Source organism: Carassius gibelio, chromosome B6 (assembly GCF_023724105.1).
Source record: "Carassius gibelio isolate Cgi1373 ecotype wild population from Czech Republic chromosome B6, carGib1.2-hapl.c, whole genome shotgun sequence".
NCBI classification, from domain to species: Eukaryota; Metazoa; Chordata; class Actinopteri; order Cypriniformes; family Cyprinidae; genus Carassius; species Carassius gibelio.
In genome coordinates, this window is record NC_068401.1 from 18,714,655 (window position 1) to 18,736,474 (window position 21,820).

Sequence of the window (21,820 nt, forward strand, 5' to 3'; positions counted from 1 at the left end):
TCGTCGCCAAAACAGTCAAAAATAGAACGTAAAAGGAAACGTGACCGTAGATTACAGAAAACAAGAGTTAATGTCGGGGAAGCTTTTTCTAGGTGGAAAGAGCTAATGCTGGATAAAGATTTCAAAAGAGACGCTGAAGTGGCCAGTTTTCTTCTCGACAGGAAAATCAGTGTTACAATCTATATTACAATATTTTTTTTATATCTAACAATGCACATTATTCAGAAAATAAAACGAATAAAGAAGACATAACTACTAATTACAATATTTCATGTTTTCCACAGTCAGTAATTCATACTGTAACATTCGTTTGTTTGTTGTCATGTTGCAGTTTGTTTGAAATAACACACCTGTTCACCTGAAGGAAAACTCGACGAAGTGCTATTAGAAGACATCCTGTCAAAGCTTTTTGGTACATATCGCCTACCGTAGATGCAACGCGCATTTGAAAAAGCGAGGCACTGGAGAGCAAAATTAGTTTGAATGCAAAATACAATTTCACCACTAGATGGGAGTAATTCCTACTTAGTGTCCCTTTAACTGATAAAATGAGCCAAAAAAATAGGTTTAACTTAGACTGAAAAATGTGTTACTAAAGTTATATATATTGTTCTGTGAATGTTATTTCAAAGTCTATGTGATTTGGATTAACCTTTAACTGCCGTATCCCTTAAAACCTAACTGCCAGAAGGCTATTGTGAATGTATTTTAACTGATGCCACTGGGGTGGCGTTCGCGAATAGCCCTATTGTTCTTCTAAGGATTATTCTTCTTTTTATTCTTCTTATTATTTGTTTATTATTATTTTTAACTTCCGGGGTTTTGGGGGGACCTAAACATGCTCAAAAGCTCTTGAAAATTGGCACACACATTGGAATCTGCGGCCGTCAGGGTGCCACAGAGACTGGGACCCGGGCGTGGCACAGGGGCTCTACAGCGCCCCCTGGAACACATTCATAAATCTTGAACCATTGCTCACACACACTTGCATGTATTTATATGAAACTCAGTACACTTTTTTTGCATTATTGACACACTGTTTTCCTAACGAATGTTGTTCAGTTGCTTTGACGCAATGTATTTTGTTTAAAGCGCTATATAAATAAAGGTGACTTAACTAAAATCTCATTGAGCTGAACAACTTTCGAGCTCCATGTCATAGGCTCCACCCAACAGGAAGTCAGCTCTTCAGGGCTGTTTAAAAAAAGCATGCTCTGGAATTTGATATACTTGTCATAGGTTTTTTACTTGATTGCAACCAAACTCGGTCAACATAGTCTCAAGACATTGGGGATGAAAAATTGCTAAGGGATTTTTGATATCTCGAACGGTTTGCCCGTGGCGTGGCATTGAAATTAGGGCAAACAATTAGAAACTGGAAATGCCTAATAACATCCACATACATTTCCTGGGTTTCATCAAATTTCATCGGTTTGTTTGTTGTATGATTCTGATCGTATATATGTGACTATTAAGAGTCAACGTTATAGCGCCACCAATTGGCAACAGGAAGTGAGTCATTTTCTAAATGCTTTGAATACAGCATCTTATTTTTACTAAATTTGCTTCAAACTTCATCAGATTTACATGAAACTCAGAACACATATCAGTATTAATGCTGTCTAGACAATGGCAAAAGCTTTTAAAAGGGCGTGAAGGAGGAATTCTATATCGCCACCTTTTGTCAAAAGTGGGGGGGTTAGTTTTAACTACAGACACCAAACTTGGTATATAAATTGTTCTTATCAAGACGGACAACTTTCTAATTCACAGTCACAAGCTACGACCAACAGGAAGTCAGCTACTTTGATTTGAATATGTATTTTTTGGAAAATAGAGCTGTGAATTAATACACTATACACACCAAACTTTGTCTACATGTTGCAAAAACATTGAGGAACTTAAATTGCGAACAGATTTTGGTTAGCTTGAATGGTTTTGTTGTGGTGATTTTTTGAAGTTGAGATTTTTTGCCAGTAAAAAGGCAATCATTAATTGTCTTGTATTTTTAAATTGCAGCTTACAAACCCTTAAAAGCATTTTTTCATACAGAGATCAAATCATTCTCAGGAAATATGCATAGTTTCATGACTTTACAACACTGTATGGATAACAGAAAATTAAAAAAACTGTCAGACATCCGATCTCACTCTGAGACCTCTCTGTGTGAGCGAAGGGAGGGGGAGGGGAGGGGGTTGGTGATTGACTGTGAATGTTTGGTGACTGACAGTGTGTGTGGATTGTAGGGAGGGGAGGGGCTATCTGACAGAGAGAGAGACCGACAGAGAGAGAGAGAGAGAGACCTAAACATCTCTTTAATCATCAGAAAAAAAATCAGTATTTTAAATTAATGTTTTTGTTGTAGCTAATGGTGGTGTTTTTTTCCTTTCATTACAGCTTAAGAAATCTCTTAGGCCCTATCCTTTTCTGACAGTTTTATGGATTAAAAAGAATGTTAAAAATCCTTATTTGTGCTGCAAATAATAATTTCAAACTCATTTGATACTGACCTATGACATCCTGTGATGTGACATGACAATTATCTGAATTTACATAATCTCATGGATGTAACAGTAAAACTGTTCAGCTGACAGAATAAGCTGCAATGCAAGCAAAAATATTTCACAAATGCTTATAGGTCAAACAAAAATTGTTACAAAACACTAATAACTTATTAAAGGATTTGGAAACACTGTAAATGTCTCATTTAATTTAATGTCTCATTTGTTAACATTAGTAAATGTATTGGTAACATTATATAATAACTGCACTCATTAGCTAAGCATTAGGAAATAGTCAGTTCATGCTTTATTTCATGCTTCATTAGTCATTTTTAAGCAGTAATACAGTTATAAATAAATTGTTCTTGGTTTAAAAACACATAAATTACAAAGGAGATTAAAGTCTCAGTTATCTTCCTAAGGAAAAAATATATATAAATAAATAAAGAACAGAGTTTGATGCAGAACTCAGAAATATTTATTTCAAGATGCAATAAAAGGAAACTGTACACTTGAATTTTACTCTAATTTTATATTTATACATGGTCCAAGAAGTGAGCCCTGAGGCACCCCAGTAGTTAGATGTTGCGAGCTGAACACCTCACCTCTCCAAGATACTTTGAAGGACCTATCTGATAGGTAAGACTCAAACCATTGAAGTATGGTTCCTGAGATGCCTTTTGCCAGTAGGGTTGATAGGAGGATCTGGTGGTTAACCGTGTCAAAAGCAGCAGACAGATCAAGCAGTATAAGTACTGAAGATTTGGATTCCACTCTTGCCAGTCTTAGAGCTTCAACAACTGAGAACAAGGCACATTCTGTGACATTCAGCCAAGTATGGTGACCCATACTCAGAATTCGTGCTCTGCATTTAACCCATGCAAAGTGCACACACACAGAGCAGTGAACACACACACACACTGTGAACACACACCCGGAGCAGTGGGCAGCCATTTATGCTGCAGCACCCGGGGAGCAGTTGGGGGTTCGATGCCTTGTTCAAGGGCACCTAAGTCGTGGTATTGAAGGTGGAGAGAGAACTGTACATGCACTCCCCCCACCCACAATTCCTGCCGGCCCGACACCAGTTAAAGCTGCAGTTGGTAACTTTTGACGCTCTAGTGGTTAATAAACAGATTGGTTGTTTCTTACCCGGGAACATCGTAGCCGGAACTACTTCTCTCTGTTTATGTCTATGAAGAATCACAAAGGGTTACTCCGCCGTGGTACCCCCGAAGCAATCTAAAATAGTCCGAATATAAACACTTATTATAGGTGCTCCCTAGTGATTCAGGACAAGCTAAAAACACGATTGGGAAAATGGATTTATGGTGTACTCGCTTATTATATACATTTTTCTACATTTTGAACACAAACAAAGTTACGGACCGCAGCTCTGATTGGTTGTTTCTTACCCGGAGCGGATGACTTTCTGCAAATGGCAATAGGACCACTGGGAGGAGCCAGAGGAGCTTGATTTTTTCACAGAATATCTGTCTCATATTCTACTGTCAGGACATAATGACAGGTTTAACAAATATGTAAAAAATATATTTTTACAAAAGTTACCTACTGCAGCTTTAAGAGTAACAATTTAATTGAGGTTCAACAAATAAAAGACAACCTAAAAACTCTTCATGTAATAACCTAGAACACTGTCTAAGTCTTGATGGCTGCTCTGTTAATTATTTATCATCAGTTGGGAACCTAGGTGTGCTATTTGATCGCAATCTGTCCTTAGAAAGCATAAGACATGCAGTATGAAAGCCCTTTGGGCTAATAAATGCACAGACACTATTTAACTGAACAGAGATGACATCACTGAATTCAATGATGAACTGCCTTTAACTATCGTTCCTGATCTGGGCCCCAGTTAGTCAAGTATAAACTCTAAGACTATTTGCCATATTTCTAGAGAGAAGAACGGTGCCACCCCAGGAGGGATGAAGACCATCAGGTTTGCCCCAAAAGTTCGCCAATTGTCTATGGAACCTAGGTTATTCTGCGGGCACCACTTAGACATCCAGCCATTGATTGATGACAAACTGCTATGCATCTTGTCACCACGGTGAGCAGGGAAGGGACCAGAGTATATTACAGTGTCTGACATCATGCTTGCAAGTTCTTGCGTGCAACCTCTTTAATGTTATTTTTAGTGCCGACTGGCGAAGTCGAATATCATTAGCATCGGCATGAATAACAATCTTACTGTATGTACATTTAGCATTGGCCAGCACTTTTAAATTTGCCAAAATGTCAGACGCTCTGGCTCCCGGTAAACATTTGACTATGGTTGCTGGTGTCTCTATATTCACATTCCGTACAATAGAATCATCAATAACTAGAGCACTTTCATCAGGTTTATCAGTGGGTGCATCACTAAGTGGGGAGAACCTGTTTAATGTTTTGATTGGAACAGAAGAGTGGTGTTGTAGACTCTCTGTGCTTATATTCAGGTATAAGAGTGTATCTCTACTCTAAGATCTTCTACATGTTTCGCTCTGTTTTTTATTCCTCAAACAATTATGTACATTATGTGATCCTAAAATGCATCATACTCTTTGTACCACAGTTTGGGTAAAACTTCATAAGTTCTCTAGACTAGCAATAAACATTCCAATGGGCCACAAACTGGAGACAAAGGAACTTTCTGCTGCTCAACATTCATGCCTCTGATTGGGCATTCCACCATAAAGTTGGGTGTGAATAGTGAAAATAATTAAATTATTTCCCCACGAAATTAACTCCCCAGGCTAAGACTCAGGAGCTCACAGAAAACAGATACCATCCTGCCATGCAATAAAACAATAAAACTGATCTGGTAAAGAGATCTTCAAGGAGTGCAAACAACACCTATTTATGACCTCCTTCCTCCCTCTCCTCTCCCCTCCTTGCCTCTGACTCTCTGTGACGATCATGTTCCATTGAGACACCGGTAGAGAGATAGATCCAATAGCAGGTATGATATTTATTAGGGGTAATCCAAATCGTCGTAAAAACAAGCCAGGGTCAAAACCAGAATGCAGTCCAAAAATCAAACAAAAAAGAAAAGAATAGGAAAGGGAACGGAATGGGAACTCAGAATTTGAGGAATGTCGGAGGACGAGAAGACTGGAATATGAAAGGAAAGGACTCCATACAAACAACAGGAAAAGACTGGTAATTATAGGGAGGCTAATGACAATAAAGTGAAGGAGTGCAATTACTGTGATGAAAGGAGAAGACTAGTGGAATTCTAGTGCCTACGGTGAAGTGCCTAAGGGGAAGTGAGCCCACTAGTGGACACCCAGGAAAACAGAGACTAGACAGTGTGACACTCTCACTCTTCTCCTCCAAAAGCAAGAATATCCATATGCCTAGTTATATCTTGTGAAAATGTTGTTTTTTCCACTTCATGTTTAACATCATTTTAAAGGTCTCTTTGCGATTGTTAAAATGGTCTCAATTTCACAATAGTCATTTAGATTATGAGAAAGATCAAGAACTTTTGTAGAATTGTGTTCTGCTGAGGAGGTGTGTCCCCCTTTAGGGGTCTTTGAGAATGTTTAACTCCCTTTATTTATATATTTATTTATTTATATAGTGCTTTAAACAAAATACATTGCGTCAAAGCACTGAACAACATTCATTTGGAAAACAGTGTCTCAATAATGCAAAATGATAGTTAAAGGCAGTTCATCATTGAATCCAGTTATGTCATCTCTGTTCAGTTTAAATAGTGTCTGTGCATTTATTTGCAATCAAGTCAATGATATCGCTGTAGATGAAGCGACCCCAACTAAGCAAGCCAGAGGCGACAGCGGCAAGGAACCGAAACTTCATCGGTGACAGAATGGAGAAAAAAAAACCTTGGGAGAAACCAGGCTCAGTTGGGGGGGCAGTTCTCCTCTGACCAGACGAAACCAGTAGTTCAATTCCAGACTGCAGCAAAGTCAGATTGTGCAGAAGAATCTCCAACCAGGTTTGACCCTTATGTGAACGCAGGAACCTATTGAACCAAAATGAAATAGTGTTACAATATGTTGTTGCAACTGAGTTGAAGATGTCTTTGTTGTCTGGTCTGAGTATTTAAAGGGAGTGACAAAACAGTACGGGGCGATTCTGTAGTCAGATCAGCCCATAGTGTGGATTATATCTCATATGCTCCATACTATGTATCTTTCCGAAGTCAGGTAAATTATTATTTACTCAAATGTAATTGTGTTGAACACATTGTGCCCATAGACCATGTTGTATAGTTGTTTGTTACTACCTGTGCACATTGTCTAGTTAAGTTTATTCTCAAATACCTGGAGGGAGGTGGACTGGCAGAGGATCGGGGGAGGGATGGAGGGCCAGGTCCTTATAAGGAAAGAGAAAGAAAGACACAGACATGTTCCAGGAGAACATAACGTGACGCCCACCAGGGCGGAGCAAAAGACCACCACATCCATGCGGCCGAATAAACAGGAGGGCAAGTCTGGTTGGGCAAGTCTGAAACAGAGAACATGAACACGTTAAGCGTAGCTTTCGTGGCCACAACAAGATCAGTCGGGTGCTCAGAGAGTGTTCGACTGAGACGTGACGAGACTCTGGAAGTTCCGCAGAGGCAAGGAGAGACTCTGGTAGATCAGCCGAGCTTAGGAGAGACTCTAGTAGTTCAGCAGAGACGTGGAACTCTGGTTATCCCATGGTGTTTATACTGGATTCCAGAAGATCAATGCTGACTTGGCTCTGCTCATGAAGATTATTAGTGACTTGATTTTGTTCATGAAGATCATTGGTGACTTGTATTGGTTCATGAAGATCACTGGTGACTTGAATTCTCTCATGAAGAACCCCGGTGACTTGACTCTGTCCTTGCAGATCACCGGTGACTTGTGTTACAATCCACTTTCCCAGTCTAGGGTTGGGAGTGGGAGTAACTAAATTTATAAAGGAACGAATTAAAGAAAAACGTGGAGGAATCACATCAGTCCTCTGCTCCAGAAAATACAACCACCACTTAATAAGAAAATAAGTAATTTATTTATAAAGGGAAGCAACAAATGTCTTCAGGGGTGGGCCTGGCCAAAACAACAAACAAAACAGCAGCTGGCTAGCAGGAGGAGTACTAAATAATCTATCCAAGTAAAAGAAAAGAAAATCAACAACAAAAGCTTTCCTCAACTCCCTCACCAACCAAAAATAGGGATAAACATGAGTACAAAATAAAATGGCACCCTCTCCCTGCGGCTTCCAATACTAATGATAAATCAAATAAAGTGAGTTACAATACCTCTTAATACCTTAACAGAAATAACAATAGAGAATAAATGTGCTACACTCTGTGGCTTTAACACAGGAATACAATTCAGTTTTGGTTCAAAACACTTAACAACTATTTGAAACTTACACCATCAACGGAGGAACACAATGCAGGTCTGGAGCAGGGGAGAAGTGAGCCTCCCTCAAGCAGTGTTCCCTCTGCTCTTTTGTAGCAGCACCGTCTGCAGCACACACTCGGATGACTACCACCTGTGGGCAATTTGAACTGCCTATCAATTAGGGAGCGGTAGAGAGTGAGAACACACATAGGATACATAACCACACCCCAAAGGGGGGGGAAAACATACCTCAACAATTAATAAAAAAACAACATACATCCTAGGGATGTAACACTTGACTCTGTCCTTGAAAATCACTAGTGACTTGACTCTGTCCTTGAAGATCATCAGTGACTTGACTCTGTCCTTGAAGATCACCAGTGACTTGACTTGACTCTGGAGGGTCAACAGTGACTAGCCCTGACACTGGAGGGTCAACGGTAACTAGTACTGACTCTGGAGGGTCAATGGTAACTAGCCCTGACTCTGGAAGGTCCACGGTGACTAGCCCTGACTCTGGAAGGTCAACGGTGACTAGCCCTGACTCTGGAAGGTCAACGGTGACTACGGTGACTATTCCTGACTCTGGAAGGTCAACGGTGACTAGTCCCAACTCTAGAAGGTCTAGTCCTGACTCTGGAAGGTCAACGGTGACTAGTCCTGACTCTGGAAAGTCAACGGGGCTAGTCCTGACTCTGGAAGGTCAACGGTGACTAGCCCTGACTCTGGAAGGTCAACGGTGACTAACCCTGACTCTGGAGGGTCCACGAGCACCTGACTCAGCTCTGGATGGTCCACGAGCACCTGACTCGACTCTGGAGGGTCAACCGGAACCTGACTCAACTCTGGAAAGTCAACGGGCACCTGACTCGACTCTGGAAGGTCAACAGGAACCTGAATTGACTATGGAGGGTCAACGGGAACCTGACTCGACTCTGGAAGGTCAGCTGTGGCTGTCATCCTGTGCAGAGGCGCTGGGCAAGTAGCCATCTTGTGCCATGACTCTGGACTGGCGGCCTTCTTGTGCCGTGGCTCTGGACCGTTGGCCATTTTGTGTCCCCTCAGAGGACGCAGTTCGAAGTTCCCTTGACAGGGAACAATCAGGTTACGAATGTAACCATGGTTCCCTGAGAGGGAACGGGACACTGCATCCTCTAGCTCCCTGCCATGCTTTGGAGGCAAGCTTCACGAAGAAGATAAGTGACGGGTCCTACGGGCGCGTATTTATAGTCGCGCTGGTAGTGACGTCAGAGGCTGTCACCGGCCAACACGTTGGCGTTTTTCAAAGTATGCTTCATACATGGGTCACGACGAGGTGTTCCCCATTGTGTCCCCTCAGAGGACGCAGTGTCTCGTTCCCTCTCAGGGAACCATGGTTACATTCGTAACCTGAGACGTTTTTAATGTGTTAGAAGTTATATGCACAAAAACGTATGTAAGAGCTTCAATGCTCAAGATTGTCAGTTTACAGGTTTTTGAGACCTCTAAAGTTGAAATATTGCTTCAGTTCAAATGAACTGCAAACTAGCCCAAATCTGCTTAAAAGGTGCTCTCTCTCAATGAGAGAAAGCTGCTTCATTCAATGTTCAGTGCAATTCTTGCCAAACTGAAAGATGCTTATGTTTTGTGAAATACAATGTTTTTGCAATGCTGTAAGAACAGTTTTTAATGTGTTAGAAGTTATATGCACAAAAGTGTCTCAAGATTACAAATGTAACCCTGGTTCCTTGAAGGAATGAGACGCTGCGTCGAGCGCTTTGGGGAACGTCCCTGATGAGACAGACTCTGAATATCGTGTGCAATCTGTCCAAAGGAAGGGCGTGACGTCATGGGCGGGGTGACGTAGCGACCAGGAAGCTATAAAAGCATGTGCCGTGCAGCTTGCTTCAGCTTCGAGTAGGGAAGCAAGCACAGGCAGGGGTGCCGGGAGTATGGCTCTGCAACGCAGTGTCTCGTTCCTTCAAGGAACCAGGGTTACATTCGTAACCTTGAGACGTTCCTTTTCAGGAACTCGAGCTGCATCGAGCGCTTTGGGGAACAATGTGCCTATGCTGCCAGACTTCCAAATCCCTGCCTAGTGTGTATCCGAGGAACACAGCTAAGGCGAGAGAACAGAAGAGCCTGGAGTGGCTTGCTCAAGGTCATAAAATCTGACAAATGTAGAGGGCGTGGACCAGCCCGCAGCGTTGCAGATGTTCAAGAGGGACACACCTGCTGAGAAGGCCTTAGAGGCCGCCATACCCCGAGTGGAGTGAGCCTTGGCTCCCAAATGTCATGACCGGCTTTGCCGTGCTGCTGGGCAGCTTGTTGTTTGTCTGTGTTTTGATGGTTGCCGTCTGTTTGTCTGTTTTAGTCCTACAGGTGGAGCTGTAGGCTGGCCGTGCAGGTTAATGGATGACCAGTTAAAAGAGGCCTTCCGGGCTCTCGTTCTCTCTCTCCTCTTTGGGCGGCGATCCGGGCGGCTGGTGGCTCATCGCTCGTCGCTCTTACCTCCTCTCACCACCTGTTTCATTCTACTGAAGAACACTACATTTTTGGTTAAACCTCACACTTACTGATATATTTTTATTCTTTTGTTAAATAAACACTTTTGGTTAAATATAGTGATCGGTGTGGTCTCCCCTTTCATGTTGCGATCACTGTCTAAGCCAAGTTTTCGTAACATATGGGGGCTCGTCCGTTTAGGTTCTAAATTTGATAAGTAACGATAGGCTGCTTTAATTCCTAGTAATGGATTACTAGTGTGTGTAGTGCTGCATTATGTGATCTAGTCGGTTTTATGAATGAGTGTAGTAAGTAGAATTTACTATCAGCTCGCGGATTGTTTTGGGAGAGCCACACTGATTTTGGTGTGTGTGTGTAGGAGGGAGAGTTAAGATAACGAGCTTTGTTGTTTCAGCCGTTCGATAGCAGTTTAGGTGGCTGGACGGGAAATTTTGTGGAGCCCTATGTTTTGTCCCCGATTAGTGCGCCTTGGTGTTGTGGGTCTAGCTTACTGTCACTGAGGTCTGGACGAGGGCACCGCCGTGGTGCACCGGCTGGAGTGACTTTGTCGGGACAGTACGACTCCAGCGGTATTGGTGAGTGAATTATCCTTGTTCTTGGACTTTGGTGTGAAGATAGGTTATAATAGTAGGGGGGTAAATGTTAGGGGGATGCTCCGGCATTAGTCTGTCTGGTTATCTGAACTGTATCGACTTTATAACAGGTTTGGCTGGATAAGTTTTGGTTAATTTTGTTGTTGTGGATCGGAAAGTGTACTGACGGTCATGTTGGAGGAGTTTTTAGCAGCTCCGTCTGAGCGTTTGTTGGTGGCTTTAACTAAGGAACATTTATTGAAGGTGGCCGAGCATTATGCGATCGAGTTGCCGGCCGTACTTAAAACCGCTAAGAAGAAGGAATTTGTGGGTTTTATTCGTGAGTTCTTAAAGGAGAATCAAGTTTTGCCTGATGTAACCCCAATCAATCCTAGTCCAGAAATACAAATTAACGAGAGTGCTGTTATTCCTGAGTCTAGCGTGAAGACTAAAATGCAGTTTAAATCCAGGGATTTAACCTTTGAACAACAAAAACAACTGTTGAGGATAGAGATGGATATAGAATTGGAGAAAAATAAATTAGAGTTGGAGCAAAAGAAATTGGAATTTGAGCAATTTAAATTGGCGAAGGAACAAGAGATGCTGGAGAAGCGTTTAGAGCAGGAAAATGAGCAAAAACATTTGGAAGCGCACGAAAAAGAGAGAGACCGTTTGTTAGAATTAGAAAAACTCAGAAGTGGAGAACAGGAACGGGATGTAGAAAGAACTAGACTGAGACTACTTTCTGAGGGGAGGATTGATCGAAATACTACCAGTAAGATAGATCTAGCTGGTATGATAAAGTTAGGAGGTGTTTGTGGCTTTGGCACCTGCTGAGAGAAAGAAATATAACAGCGTAAAGCAGTCAGTCTTAAAATGTTATGAACTCGTTCCAGAAGCTTATCAGCAACGTTTCAGAAATTGGCGAAAAGGTAAGAAACAAACCCATACAGAAGTGGTGAGAGATTTGAGTAGTTTTTTTAATCGTTGGCTTGCCGCTGAGGGCGTGGAAACATTTGATGCGCTGCGAGATTTGCTGATTTTGGAACAGTTTAAAAATATCTTGCCTGAGAGAATCGCTATTTATGTGAATGAGTATGAAGTTAAGGCTGTTGCGGAGGCTGCTGTTCTTGTCGATGGTTTTGTGTTGACGCACAAAAGTAGAGTACGTGAGTATTTTCCACGTTATGAATATGACCATAGGGAATATCGATCAGGTCGGGTTAAATTTGATCATTTAATGAAGAATAAAACACGGGAGATTGAGGTTGTTGGTGAGAAGTGTAATTATTGTTTTGAAAAAGGACATTGGAAGCGAGAGTGTCCAGTGTTGTGTGCGCAAAATAAGGGTAGAACTGCAAATGGAAAACCTGTTGGTTGTGTGTCTTCTGTTGTGCATTCAGATGGGCCTGTGGTGTTTTATGAGGATCAGTTCTCTACTTCGGAGGTTTTAAATGCTGTTCAGCCTGATGGGGGTGGGTAAAAAATCTTGGAGTTGTGTCTAGGAGTGAGCATGAAACTTCTGGGTTGTCTGATGTGTCGAACTATGCGCCATTCATTAGTGACGGTTTTGTCTTGTGTGTAGGGGATGCGCACAGAGTCCCAGTGAAAATTTTGAGGGACACAGGAGCCTCAGAGAGCTTTATTTGTGCTTCGGTTTTGCCATTTTCTCCAGTATCAGATACTGGGAAGTTTGTTTTAATTCAGGGAATAGGCCTTCAATCTTTCCCCGTGCCTTTGCACAGAGTTCAGTTATTTTCAGGAATTGTAAATGGCGAGATTACAATTGCCGTGAGACCCTCTTTACCTGTAGATGGCATTGATATCATTTTGGGCAATAATTTGGGTGGGTGTTTAGTGTCCCCACCGCCGGTGGTTACTGATGTGCCTTTGCCCTTGGAGGAGCTAGATAAGTGTTTGCAAGATTTTCCAGAGGTTTTTACTGCCTGCGCTGTGACGCGTGCAATGGCTCGTGCGCAGATACGTTCACCATCTGATGGGTCTAACATATCTGTGTCTGGTTTGTTTATTCCAGAATTACCTGCGCCGTTGTCTTATGATGAGCTGGTTGAAGCTCAAGGAAAAGATCAGAGTTTGGAAAATGTTTTTGCCTTACCTGCAGCTGACCCAGATAAAGGTTATCTGGTGCAAAATGCAAATCTGATGCAAATCTGCTCAAAAGCTTGTCTCTCTATTAGAAAAAGCTGTTTCATTCAGTATTCAGTGCAAATCTCGCCAAACTGAAAGATGCTTATGCCTTATGAAATACAATGTTTTCTGCAATGCTTTAAGACTGTTTTTAATGTGTTAGAAGTTATATGCACAAAAACTTATGCTAGGACTACAATGCTCAAGATTGTCAGTTTACAGCTTTCTGAGTCCAGTAATGTTGAAATAGTGCTTCTGTTCAAATGAAGTGAAATCAAGCCCAAATCTGCTCAAACGCCTCTCTCTCTCTATTAGAGAAAGCTGCTTCATTCAATATTCAGTGCAAATCTTGCCAAACTGAAAGATGCTAATGCCTTATGAAATACAATGTTTTTGCAATGCTGTAAGACAGTTTTTAATGTGTTAGAAGTTATATGCACAAAAAATTATGTTAGGACTTCAAATGCTCAAGATTGTCAGTTTACAGGTTTCTGAGTCCAGTAATGTTGAAATAGTGCTTCTGTTCAAATGAAGTGACATCTAGCCCAAATCTGCTCAAAAGCTTGTTTCTTTGTGAGTTAGAGCTGCTTCATTCAATGTTCATTGCAAATCTTGCCAAACTGAAAGATGCTTATGTCTTATGAAGTAAAATGTTTTCTGCAATGCTGTAAGACAGTTTTTAATGTGTTAGAAGTTATATGCACAAAAACTAATGTTAGAGAGCTTCAATGCTCAAGATTGTCAGTTTACAGGTTTCTGAGTCCAGTAATGTTGAAATAGTGCTTCTGTTCAAATGAAGTGAAATCTAGCCCAAATCTGCTCAAAAGCTTGTCTCTCCAATGACAGCGCTGCGTAGCTGCGCGAGCCTGTGGCGATGCAGCGCGACAAAGCCCACCAGAATGGGCGGGGCGAATGGCTATATAAGCAGGCAATCGCCAGAGGAAATCAGATCTTACTCCTTCAGCGACGACTTCACTTCGCTGGATCTCTGCTGAACACCTTCGCCTGGAACGAGCTCTCGCCGTCGAAGAGGCACCGCAGCGGACCAGCTGAGACCGCCGACCGCCTGCAGCGCAGGCGTACTCGCAGACAGCCGCTCTCAGCGCCGATCTCGGGCCGCCCGCTTCCCGCTTCCGGCCGCTTCTCAGCGATCTCCTTCCGCCATCCGGCGATCCTAAAAGAGCTTTTTCCAGCGGTTTTCACCGCTCTAAAAGAGCGTTTCTAACGCCGTTTTAACGGCGACGGCCATGCTGCGCCACAGCTGTGGCACATGCAGAGCCCCTCTGCATGAGGACGACGGCCATGGTGAGTGTGTTTTCTGCCTAGGTAAACCCCATGCTGAGGCTGCACTCACTGAGACTTCATGCTGCTTTTGTGAAAGCATGAGTCTCGCCTCTCTGCGCTCGCGGATTGCTTTCTTTAATGAAAGTAATCCCGCCCCTCGCGCCCTCCCATCTTTTTCCTCCCGCGAGCCGGCCAGGAAAAGACAGCGGGGAAGAGGGGCTCAGCGCCCGGATTTGGGTGAGCTCACGCCGGCTCAGCGCCCGCGTGCCTCACCCTCTCCAATGAGAGAGCCGTCCCCTGTCCTCTTCTCACGCCCAGAGCAGCGTCCCTCGGCTGAAGCGAGCGACCTCGTCTCTTTTGGCGGATCGGAGGAAGAGCCGCTTGACGACTCCATGTCACTCGTGGCTTCTGAAACGGAGGACTGGGCCGGCGATTCTGACCCCGCCCACCTGCCGTCACTGGAGCCCATCGACGCCAGAGCTGGGATGGCTGCCGAGCTTCTCCGCATCCTCTCCAAGGCCGTTGAGGAACTCCATTTGTAGTGGGCCCCCCCTGAAGAGCCGACACGCAGCAGGCTGGACGAGTGGTACCTGCCAGGACGCCGCCAGGCCCCCCGCCAGCGACCTGCCCCGTTCTTCCCTGAGGTTCATGATGAGCTGACAAAGTCGTGGCGCGCCCCCTACTCGGCCCGCCTACGCACTTCCTCTGCAGCTCTCAGCTCAGTAGATGGCTCTCAGGAGAAGGGCTATGAGAAAAATAAGAGAGCCCTTCCTTCCAAGCCCTGCAGGACGACCTCTGCCATGGCTGGCAGGGCCTACACTTCTGCGGGCCAAGCCGCTTCATCTCTGCACACCATGGCCATATTGCAGGTGTTCCAGGCAAAGCTTCTCCGTTCCCTGGATGAGTCTAGCTCTAGTGAACCTGCTTTCCGTGACCTCCGCAGCGCCACTGATTTGGCTCTGCGCGCCACGAAAGCCACGGCCCAGGCCATCGGACGATCCATGGCCAACCTGGTTGTGCTAGAGTGCCACCTCTGGCTCAACCTAACAGAGATTAAGGAGAGCGACAAAGTGGCCTTTCTCGATGCCCCAGTCTCTCCATGCGGCCTCTTCGGACCAGCGGTAGAAGGGTTTACAGAACGCTTCACTGCAGCACAGAAGTCGTCCCAAGCCATGCGACACTTCCTGCCCAAGCACTCTACCTCTGCCCTGAGTCGCCCCAGGACTGCGCCGACTCAGCACCAGAGCAAACCTGCCCCTTCTACCCCCCAGGCGGCACCCCCTAAGGAGCAGCACCCAGCTCGCCCCATTAGGCGCGCTAAACCGCCTAGACGTCAGGGCCCCCGGCAAAGGATTGTGCTGGACCCGACGCCCTCTAAATCCTCCTGATCGTTGGGGAAGAAAGAGGAAGGGGCAATGTCCTGCCGCGGCCGGACCACCCCAGAAGCTCTCTCGCCTGTCTGCTGTGCGACCTGGGCCCACTGTTGTTGCGTCCACGCAAAGCGCCGTTGTTATGGCGAACACAATAAATATTTCACATTTTCAAAAAGAGAGCAGTTTTCCTCTTCCACACTCGTCAGTGTTCAGGCCCCTAATCAGCGGTCTGCCATCCGACACTATCCAGCCCCTTGTCACGCGGGCCGAGGCCTGGCAGGCCATCCCCGGAGTGTCCAAGTGGGTGTTGGGGATAATAAAACACGGATACTCACTGCAGTTCGCCCGAAGACCCCCGCGTTTTCGCGGAATGATTCCCACCTCGGTAGAGCCGGACGACGCTCAGGTCCTCCGCACCGAAGTGATGACGCTGTTAAGGAAGGGAGCCATAGAGATAGTTCCTCCCTCAGACAGCGGGTCGGGGTTCTACAGCCGTTATTTCCTTGTCCCCAAGAAAGATGGCGGTCTCAGACCCATCTTAGACCTCAGACACCTGAACCTTTCCCTCATGAAACGGAAGTTCAAGATGTTGACACTGAAGCAGATCCTCACGCAGATTTGCCCCGAGGACTGGTTCTTCTCGCTGGACCTGAAAGATGCTTAATTTCACATCCAGATAGCCCCCCATCACAGACGATTCTTGAGATTCGCGTTCGAGGGTGTGGCTTACCAATATACAGTCCTTCCCTTTGGGCTGTCTCTAGCTCCCCGCACTTTCACGAAGTGCATGAACGAGGCGCTCTCCCCTCTGAGAAAGATGGGAATTCGCATTCTGAACTATCTCGACGACTGGCTCATTCTAGCCCAGTCACGAACCGAGCTAGACCACAACAGATCCGTGCTCCTGAGCCACTTACAGTGCCTAGGACTCAGGGTCAATTTCGCCAAGAGCTCACTGCTCCCCAGCCAACGTATTACGTTCCTAGGAGCAGTTTTCGACTCCGTCAATATGAGGGCGGTCATATCACCAGAGCGCGCTCTGGTACTTCAGCAGCTCGCGGCCTCTGTCAAGAACAAAGCCTGTTTCCCTCTGAAGTTCTTTCAGAGGATGCTAGGGCTGATGGCTTCCGCCTCCCCAGTTTTACAGCTCGGCCTCCTACGAATGCGGCCCTTGCAGTACTGGCTGAAACTCCGGGTCCCACCTCATGCTTGGCGGCACGGCCGCTTTCGCATCAGGGTCAACCAGGCCTGTCTAGCAGCCCTGGAGCCTTGGATGAACCCTGTTTGGTTCAGTCGTGGAGTACCCCTACAGGCGGTTTCCAGAAGGACGGTGCTCTCAACGGATGCGTCCAACCTGGGTTGGGGTGCTCTGTGTGAGGGCAGACCAGCCTTCGGCTTGTGGTCACACGAAGAAAGCCATCTTCATATCAACTGCCTCGAGATGCTGGCAGTAGAACGAGCCCTTCAATCCTTTCAGGCAATCTTGGAAGGGCGCCACATCCTAGTCCAGTCGGACAGCATGACAGTGGTGTCCTACATAAATCACCAAGGCGGCCTTTCGTCCAGCCGCCTCTGTGCACTGGCAAAGCGCCTCTTGGAATGGGCATTACCCAGGTTGCGATCGCTCAAGGCGACACACATACCTGGCAAGACGAATCTGGGAGCAGACATGCTTTCACGGAGCAATGTCCCCTCGGACGAGTGGATGCTCCATCCCCAGACGGTTCTCAAAATCTGGCCCAGCCTCCTTCTTTATGCTTTTCCCCCGATCGCTCTGATCCCTCAGGTCATCAGACGAGTCAGGGAAGACAGACTAGTGGCCCCACTCTGGAGGACCCAAGTTTGGTCCTCGGAGCTTTTCAGGCTTTCCATGAAAGCCCCATGGCCGATCCCCCTGAGGCGGGACCTCCTCTCTCAGGCGAACAGGAATATCTGGCATCCACAGCCAGAACTCTGGGCTCTGCATGTATGGTCCCTCGATGGGAGCCTCTGAGCCTCCCCGGGGACGTACTACACACCATTGCTCAGGCAAGAGCCCCATCTACAAGACGCCTCTATGCCCAAAAATGGTCAGTCTTTGTTGACTGGTGCTTAGCACAAAACAAAGACCCTGTTGAGTGTGATGTATCTCCGATACTGTCATTTCTCCAGGAGCGTCTAGAAAAGTGTCTCACCCCTTCCACACTCAAAGTGTACGTAGCAGCCATTGCAGCATTTCATGCTCCTATTGCTGGCCAATCAGTGGGTCGAAACAGCCTCATTGTGCGTTTCCTGAGAGGTGCTAGGCGGTTGAAGCCCCCACGTCCTCTTACCGTTCCCACTTGGGACCTTCACACGGTCCTTGGAGCACTCAAAGGACCTCCCTTTGAACCGCTGCGGTCAGCTGACCTTCGGCCCCTAACGCTCAAAACCGCTCTGCTACTTGCTCTAGCATCGGTCAAGCGTGTTGGCGATTTGCAGGCCCTCTCGGTGAGCCCTGCATGCCTTGAGTTTGGGCCCAATGACTCTAAGGTCATTTTAAAACCCAGGCATGGCTATGTACCTAAAGTGCTCTCGACGCCATCCAGAGCACAGGTAATTTCCCTCTCAGCTCTGCCTCCGTTGTCAGGTGAGCGAGAGCTGGATTTACTCTGCCCAGTGAGGGCTTTGAGAATTTACATTGAGCGGTCACAGCCGTTCAGGCAATCTGACCAGCTTTTTGTCTGCTTTGGTGACCGCACTAAAGGGTCTTCGGTCTCAAAGCAACGCCTCTCGCGTTGGATAGTTGAAGCTATCGCTCTATGTTACTCCTCTATGGGCCTTGAGTGCCCCATAGGAGTTAGAGCCCACTATACTAGAGGGATGGCCTCTTCATGGGCCTGGTCTAGTGGTGTCTCTATCAAGGACATCTGTGAGGCGGCCGGCTGGTCCTCGCCGTCCACTTTTGTCAGGTTCTATAACTTGGATATCCCGACCTTGCATGCTCGGGTTCTTTCGGTTTGATACGACGGCCTCTAGCAGACTCTGTCATCATACCACCTCCAGGGAGCTAGCTCCCTCTCAGCAGTGAAGCGTCAAGGGTTCGATGGCTCCGGCCCTCTCACTTATCCTCTGGACCCCAGGGTGTTCAAGTTAAGTCTTGTCGTTCCCTACTGTGGCACGGCGCGGTTGAATTCGTTCCCCATACGCAGTATGAGTGAAGTATCGAAAGGGAACGTACTCGGTTACGAACGTAACCTCGGTTCCCTAAGATACGCAACGAGTACTGCGTTATATGCCGTGCCACGAGGCTGCGGGTTCAGTGTCGTCGCTTCAGTCGTATGACCTGATTTCCTCTGGCGATTGCCTGCTTATATAGCCATTCGCCCTGCCCATTCTGGCGGGCTTTGGCGCGCTGCATCGCCACAGGCTCGCGCAGCTACGCAGCGCTGTCATTGGTTTAAAAAAGTTTACAGATTAAACCAATGGCAGTGCAGTTGCACTGCGTTATTGAAAAAAGGCTTCAGTATCGAGGAAAAAAGGAGCTTTTCCCCATACGCAGTACTCGTTCCGTATCTCAGGGAACCGAGGTTACGTTCGTAACCGAGTACGTTTTTAATGTGTTAGAAGTTATATGCACAAAAACTAATGTTAGGACTTCAATGATCAAGATTGTCAGTTTACAGCTTTCTGAGTCCAGTAATGTTGAAATAGTGCTTCTGTTCAAATGAAGTGAAATCAAGCCCAAATCTGCTCAAAAGCTTTTCTCTCTATTAGATAAAGCTGTTTCATTCAGTATTCAGTGCAAATCTTGCCAAACGGATAGATGCTTATGCCTTATGAAATACAATGTTTTCTGCAAAGCTGTAAGACAGTTTTTAATGTGTTAGAAGTTATATGCACAAAAACTGATGTTAGTACTTCAATGATCAAGATTGTCAGTTTACAGCTTTCTGAGTCCAGTAATGTTGAAATAGTGCTTCTGTTCAAATGAAGTGAAATCTAGCCCAAATCTGCTCAAAAGCTTGTCTCTCTATTAGAGAAAGCTGTTTCATTCAATATTCAGTGCAAATCTTGCCAAACTGAAACATGCTTATGTCTTATGAAATAAAATGTTTTCTGCAATGCTGTAAGACAGTTTTTAATGTGTTAGAAGTTATATACACAAAAACTAATGTTAGGACTTCAATGATCAAGGTTGTCAGTTTACAGCTTTCTGAGTCCAGTAATGTTGAAATAGTGCTTCTGTTCAAATGAAGTGAAATCAAGCCCAAATCTGCTCAAAAGCTTGTCTCTCTATTAGAGAAAGCTGTTTCATTCAATATTCAGTGCAAATCTTGCCAAACTGAAACATGCTTATGTCTTATGAAATAAAATGTTTTCTGCAATGCTGTAAGACAGTTTTTAATGTGTTAGAAGTTATATGCACAAAAACTAATGTTAGGACTTCAATGATCAAGATTGTCAGTTTACATCTTTCTGAGTCCAGTAATGTTGAAATAGTGCTTCTGTTCAAATGAAGTGAAATCAAGCCCAAATCTGCTCAAAAGCTTGTCTCTCTATTAGAGAAAGCTGTTTCATTCAGTATTCAGTGCAAATCTTGCCAAACTGAAACATGCTTATGTCTTATGAAATAAAATGTTTTCTGCAATGCTGTAAGACAGTTTTTAATGTGTGAGAAGTTATATGCACAAAAACTAATGTTAGGACTTCAATGATCAAGATTGTCAGTTTACAGCTTTCTGAGTCCAGTAATGTTGAAATAGTGTTTCTGTTCAAATGAAGTGAAATCAAGACCAAATCTGCTCAAAAGCTTTTCTCTCTATTAGAGAAAGCTGTTTCATTCAGTATGCAGTGCAAATCCTGCCAAACTGAAAGATGCTTAAGTCTTATGAAATACAATGTTTTCTGCAATGCTGTAAGACAGTTTTTAATGTGTTAGAATTTATATGCACAAAAACTAATGTTAGGACTTCAATGATCAAGATTGTCAGTTTACAGCTTTCTGAGTCCAGTAATGTTGAAATAGTGCTTCTGTTCAAATGAAGTGAAATCAAGCCCAAATCTGCTCAAAAGCTTGTCTCTCTATTAGAGAAAGCTGTTTCATTCAGTATTCAGTGCAAATCTTGCCAAACTGATAGATGCTTATGCCTTATGAAATACAATGTTTTCTGCAATGCTGTAAGACAGTTTTTAATGTGTAAGAAGTTAATTGCACAAAAACTTATGCTAGGACTACAATGCTCAAGATTGTCAGTTTACAGCTTTCTGAGTCCAGTAATGTTGAAATAGTGCTTCTGTTCAAATGAAGTGAAATCAAGCCCAAATCTGCTCAAACGCCTCTCTCTCTCTATTAGAGAAAGCTGCTTCATTCAATATTCAGTGCAAATCTTGCCAAACTGAAAGATGCTAATGCCTTATGAAATACAATGTTTTTGCAATGCTGTAAGACAGTTTTTAATGTGTTAGAAGTTATATGCACAAAAAATTATGTTAGGACTTCAAATGCTCAAGATTGTCAGTTTACAGGTTTCTGAGTCCAGTAATGTTGAAATAGTGCTTCTGTTCAAATGAAGTGACATCTAGCCCAAATCTGCTCAAAAGCTTGTTTCTCTGTGAGTTAGAGCTGCTTCATTCAATGTTCATTGCAAATCTTGCCAAACTGAAAGATGCTTATGTCTTATGAAGTAAAATGTTTTCTGCAATGCTGTAAGACAGTTTTTAATGTGTTAGAAGTTATATGCACAAAAACTAATGTTAGAGAGCTTCAATGCTCAAGATTGTCAGTTTACAGGTTTCTGAGTCCAGTAATGTTGAAATAGTGCTTCTGTTCAAATGAAGTGAAATCTAGCCCAAATCTGCTCAAAAGCTTGTCTCTCCAATGACAGCGCTGCGTAGCTGCGCGAGCCTGTGGCGATGCAGCGCGACAAAGCCCACCAGAATGGGCGGGGCGAATGGCAATATAAGCAGGCAATCGCCAGAGGAAATCAGATCTTACTCCTTCAGCGACGACTTCACTTCGCTGGATCTCTGCTGAACACCTTCGCCTGGAACGAGCTCTCGCCGTCGAAGAGGCACCGCAGCGGACCAGCTGAGACCGCCGACCGCCTGCAGCGCAGGCGTACTCGCAGACA